Source organism: Phaseolus vulgaris, chromosome 6 (genome assembly GCF_051622355.1).
Source record: "Phaseolus vulgaris cultivar YP4 chromosome 6, ASM5162235v1, whole genome shotgun sequence".
Lineage (NCBI taxonomy): Eukaryota > Viridiplantae > Streptophyta > Magnoliopsida > Fabales > Fabaceae > Phaseolus > Phaseolus vulgaris.
Genome location: NC_143503.1, coordinates 32,802,674 through 32,808,673, shown reverse-complemented (window position 1 = coordinate 32,808,673; position 6,000 = coordinate 32,802,674).

Sequence of the window (6,000 nt, the reverse complement as noted above, 5' to 3'; positions counted from 1 at the left end):
CTTCTTCTAAATCTACGTAACTTCCAATCCTATACCACCTTTACACAACTCAATTCAAATATTATTATTTTCTGCATCTCTTCTACCTTCTCATTAATACTTAACTCCTCATCGTACTTCAAAAACAATAGATTATTAATATTTAAATATTTAAAATCTTCAAATCACAAGTAAACCTTTCAAGATTCACTCCCACCACCGCCATCAAATCTTTTTAAAGAATAAGTTTTTAAAAGATTTGCTTTTCTGCATAAATCTTCTATAGATTCGATGGGATTACATGATATATTGACTAACACTCTTAATATTTTAATTTTGTCATTTATTATTTTTAAGATGTATGTATCAAGGGAAGTCTGTTAAAAGATACGAGCCGGTTTTCGTCACAAACACACACAAAAAAAGGTGATTTCAGTCCACTTTTGTTTTTTTTTTACTGTTCTTGCTATTTTAACCATGATCTTTTATGAATAGTACGTGTATTATTTTGTATTCAATAGTATTCCTTATATATTAAAAATCTCATTAATTTTTTTCTCGTAATGTATCAACAAATACTATTAATATTATATATATATATATACATACACATATCGATTTTAAAGTATTCATTTATATTTCTACAATGTGTAGTCTGGTATGTATAACGTTAGTTTCGTGGCTTGCTTGCTACTAAAAATGTAGTTTAAAGTAAAATTAATTGAATTTGAAGTTTGAACGATATGTGGGGCTAATTTGACCAGAATGATTGGTTGAACTGATGATGAGAAATGCCAGAAATAATTGTGTTGAAACCATATCATACACTTCTTTTCACAATCACAGAGAAACTGGAGATTTAGTAAGAGTTCAAGACCTTGTTGATTCAAAGGAATTTGATTTGGTGAGTCAAATTCAGCATTCAGCTGAACTATTTCAATGATAATTCCATTGAAACAGAGACACAATAATCATAAACCGGGGCTAGATGTTGTATTGTTGCTGTGTTAAACAACAATTATGAGATCTCTAGAGATAATTAATGGACAGGTTTGATTAGAGCTCTAGTTAAAAACAGGGTAACCAGAACATTTTGTGACCAAAAAGTAAAATTAGAAGTAAAACACCCAATCACTTGGGACTCTGTTTGATATGAGCATACTCTGATATAGATTATGGGCACTGCATAATGGAAAAGTGCAGACACCTCAGTTGATGGAGACATCTTTGTCCATTGCTACCATAGCAAGTGTTAATTAACCAAAATCTTGACGTGCTCAAAATATCATCCATATTACAACAATTATTATTTTTCAGAGGCAGAACTATGAAGGAACAAAATGAAAAAAAACAAACAAAAGAAATCAGGCGTGTCAGGTAAATAATGAAAATATCCTTGAATTAGGGAGGCCCGTACGTGAATGAAATGAAAAGCACCAGCATCATTTTTATTCTTCATGCAGTTTCATGTAGCTAGGTGGCATTATCATTATTTTTTTCTAATTTAACAATTTCATTTCTGCATTTATCAAAGCATGCATGCACACTTGTTTGTTAACCGTGCCAGCATCAAAATTAAAAACGATTCTCTTTATCCTCCAAGTGATTAATTAGTTTTAAAACCTTGGTTCATAAAACAACTAAATAACATTCATCATTGTGCTACTACGAAAAGTTTAACATTTTCATATACACAGCTCAACAAACCCCAGATGAAATGTAACAACTCTCTCTCATGTAACTTGTTGGAACATAAAGTTGATTTGGATCATAATGTTTAACTAGTCTTACATAGAACTAACAGTAATTTTGAAGTAAAAGGAAGTAATTAGTGGTTCATGGTCTTTTGGAGGAAGTTTTGGTAACCTGTCTCTGCCGACATGTAAAACTAACTTCTCCATCATATAGGTGGTCTCCTTGACTTTCAATTTACGAGTATTGGAGACATTATATCAGTAACAATAATTCAGCATAATCAACAATACAGAAGCTTCTCCTTGGTATAGTAAAGACAGGTAGAATGTAGTATTCAAAATTGAAAAGGAAAAAGTAAATGCAAAATCTAGCAAGCATACAGTACCAATACAACAGAAAGTGTAGAAAGGGGAGTGAATAAACAAACTTTGAGCAGAGAAAGGTTGGGAGGAAAGGCAATGATGAAAAATTGTGAGTTAGAATCAAATTTTTTCAGTTTTAAGGGGTTGAAATGATGCAGAATGTATGTCGTCATCAATAAATCTTATGGTTGTGGCTGGCAGCCACCATAATGACCACAATATCCACCTCTTTGTGATGCACGCGCACTACCAAACCCAAAACACTATCTCACAAGCCCACACTTAAGTTCTTACACGCAAGCGCACACACAAACACAAACATTGGTTCTTGCAAGAATACGTATGCATTCTCTCCCTTTCATATCTATCATGCATACACACACACAAAAAAAAAAAAAAAATCTTGTTTTGTTGAATAACTCTACCAAGTCTGCCACCTTTTTCACATCGGAAGTCTCAAGCGAAATCCCAGAACTTGTTTTGTGGCAAGAACATTTTTTTCGAAAAAGAGTGAAAAGTTAGGAGTTGAAACCCATCTTAATCTTAAAGTTTGGTCCCACTAAAAGTATAGTCACCTTTCTGAACGCCACATCTTGTTCACCCTCCACCTCATTCATTCACTAGCTAGCCCAAATCATCATAATAATGTAAACCCCAAACCCATGATTGGTCCCACTATGTGCCCCCGAGACAACCACCGTGGGTGACCCCACAAGGCTACATATAATCTAGACATGTGTCCCAACTTGATGGCACAACAAGGTCCATCTTTGTTTCTAGTGCTAATGAGATTTGAGGGACATGGTGTCCCCACTCAGCCCTTAACTGCAAGACAATGCCATAAGTTGGCAAGGAACAAGCTGGCTTTAGCCGCCATACTTGCTTGCATGCGCAAGTTTCAGCATACATGAAGCCAATTGGCACACAAGCACAAATCAAAGTGTTGTTGCAAATTCTTTTTTACAAGACTGTAGCTACACTACTAATGAGCATCACTGTATCATGCGCACAAAATTTGCCAAAATGCTTCATCAATACCCCACCAGGCTGCAACATAAAATTTGGAAAGGCTTCCCCTGCAATATTCATACACCATGAAAAGTGGTTGGAGGCTTCTTTCGTTTTTCTTTCCAAAACAAATCTAATGGTTGCAGCTTGATTGGTGTGGGAATGATACGTTTTAGTGTTTTCTTTTTTGACATTAATATATTCTCCCCTACAAACGTGATGTGCCGTGCAAGATAAACAGCAATTTAAACCTGTGCACTCAATACTATATTGAATGGAATAAACTAACTAATATCAGCACAACGTTGCATTAATTCTTTAATAATACCCCACCTCAGGTGTTAATTGATTGTGAGACTATGATATAGCAGTTCTGATCAAAGTAGAATCTTGATGATTGTATGAACATGCTTAACAAAAAATTAGGATAAGTGCATGATTAGTAATAGTTTTAATTTTAGATATGCTGTTGTTTTTGTTTTTCATATTTTAATTCAAATACGTGGTTAAATGTTTAAGTAAATCAAAATCTAGGAAAGATGATTCTTGTGCAGGATGGTTCACACAGGAATCATTCCTAGTAGGTGGTGCTGAGATTTTTTGAAACAAACAAGACATGTTGGGAACTTTTAAGTGGGCAATCTCTTGAAAATAGAAAGTGCCCCCACAATTAAAATAAAATATGCATGCACAATCCAAAACTAGTTTTAATCGATTCCTTGTGATGTTTTTAATATTATGTGAAGCCTCGAGCAGAGGAAGATGTTTGAGATAAAGGGTGGGCACATACATTGAAATGCATAGCATAATATGATCCCATGCTCTCATACACGCCACATCATTTCTCTTGTGCTTTAACCAAACAAAATCTGTAATTTGATTTTGAAAACAAATGCATGTCTATGTTTGTGTCTATTTTGCAAAATTGGAATCTCTGTTGATTGCTCCTGGCAGGCATCATTCTGCTGCGTGACCTTCTTCACCCTCTCTTGTCTGTCACCTGTCTTATTCGTCTACTTTACAATGCAAGTCTGGTCTGCAGCCAATTCCTACCCAATCATGCCCTCTTTCAACTCAATGCACCACCATCACTAAAACTCATGCACTATCTATTATTGTTTTATTCAAATTCAATTCATGTATTTAAAAGCTTCATAAGAATTCCTTAACTTTTTTTTACTGAAAAAATTGCATTGTTATTTCAAGTATTTCTATAAACTACATGTATCTTTTATGAAACACAATCAAATTCAAGTTGGATGAAACCTTAGATATGATGACCACGCTGGACAAACTATAAATTCAACACTCAAACTCAATATACTAATTGGAATAATCTTATCTATCTATCTTTTTGGGTGGTGAATTTCTAACTGTTATTTGTCTAAAAATATTTATGTGCATGCAATTTAAGAAGTTTATGATTCCATTTCTTATTTCAAATTTAAAATATACTACAATATTTTCGGTTTGAATCAAATTTTAAAACTTATGTGTGATTGTGATACTTCCAGAAATTAAATTTATCACTCAAATAAATCTGATCTTTAAAGAAAAGCAGATGTTCTTTAAAAAGTATAGATGTTGGAGACTGTAGTTTTTCCACTCATTTAATAAGTTAACATTTTCATGGACTAATTTGAATTACTAATGATTTTATGAAAGACTGTGTTCGTACAAATCCACTTTTTAAGGTTTAATCATGTGCTAAAAATATAGGGAGAATGATTCTGTCACATGCTGGTAAGCTTAGAGAGGACTATTTACTATAATTCAATTGATTTAGAGATTGAATTGGATAAAGTAATTGGGTTAAAGAGTAAAAATGGATGGTGTTTTAACAATTCTTAACAAAAAATTTGGGTGTGTAACAAAAGAATGATCAGTAATATTTGATATTCTGGTTTACATGCTGAAAAAGATTATGGTGGCAATACTGCATCTCTTAGCCCTGAGAAGATCTCTTAGCCCTGTAACTAGCTAACAACTGTGACGTCTGAATCTGGTTTTCATTCTGCAAGCATGCATTCTTCGAATCATTGTATTCTTGTGCTCATATTTTGCTATTTCTCTAATCCATTGATTGGTTCAAAAGCAATTCCATCTGCAAGGTCTTTTACACTGCTTTTCTTACATTTGCTAAAACATTCATGAAATACTTCTTGCAAAATTCATTTTTTAACAGAATTTTCTCATCATAGATATTTGTATTTTCAATGATATATAACTAACTGTTCAAGGTATACAAAATTCAGCTAGTTAAAAATAGACAAAAGTTAGCTACTTTAGTTAATCAGTGGTAATCAAGTTTAATGTGCTGAGATTATTGCGTGAGTTAAAATTTAATTTTAACTGAAAAACAATGTATACTTAAAATACTAAAAGTAGGTTTGTTCTTATATCACCCTCCCCAATCATGACAGAATCTCACAAAGTTGGAGACAATAATAGCCATTTTTCTTCCAAATCTAGCTATTTTGCTTCCTGGAGGAAAGTTCTTCAGCATTAAACCTCAATCTTAATAAATAATATTTAACTAAATATAAACCTAATTCTAATTAATTAACTTATCATTTACTACTGTTTAACCAGCTTATGAATACCCAACTACTACTACTATTAGTGGAATCTGAGCAAGTGCTGACATAAACATGGTGTCATTCGAACTGTTGAACTACACTTTGCTTAACCTTTTCTTTTATAAAATGAAACAAAACAAGGAATTAAACAATCCTAGAAAGAACTGAAAAAGCAAAACAAAACTAGTAGAGTAATGAAAAATACCATACATAAATTAAAACCAGTTTCTACAGTAAGATAAATGAAAAGTGTCTACAAATTTGTATAATTAAATTCTAATTTTACGAAAATTTAAGGAACAGAAGAAAAAAATGCACATGACATAGTCCATGCTGAATTGCTGATAAATAGAAAACATTTATGATATACCTAAAGA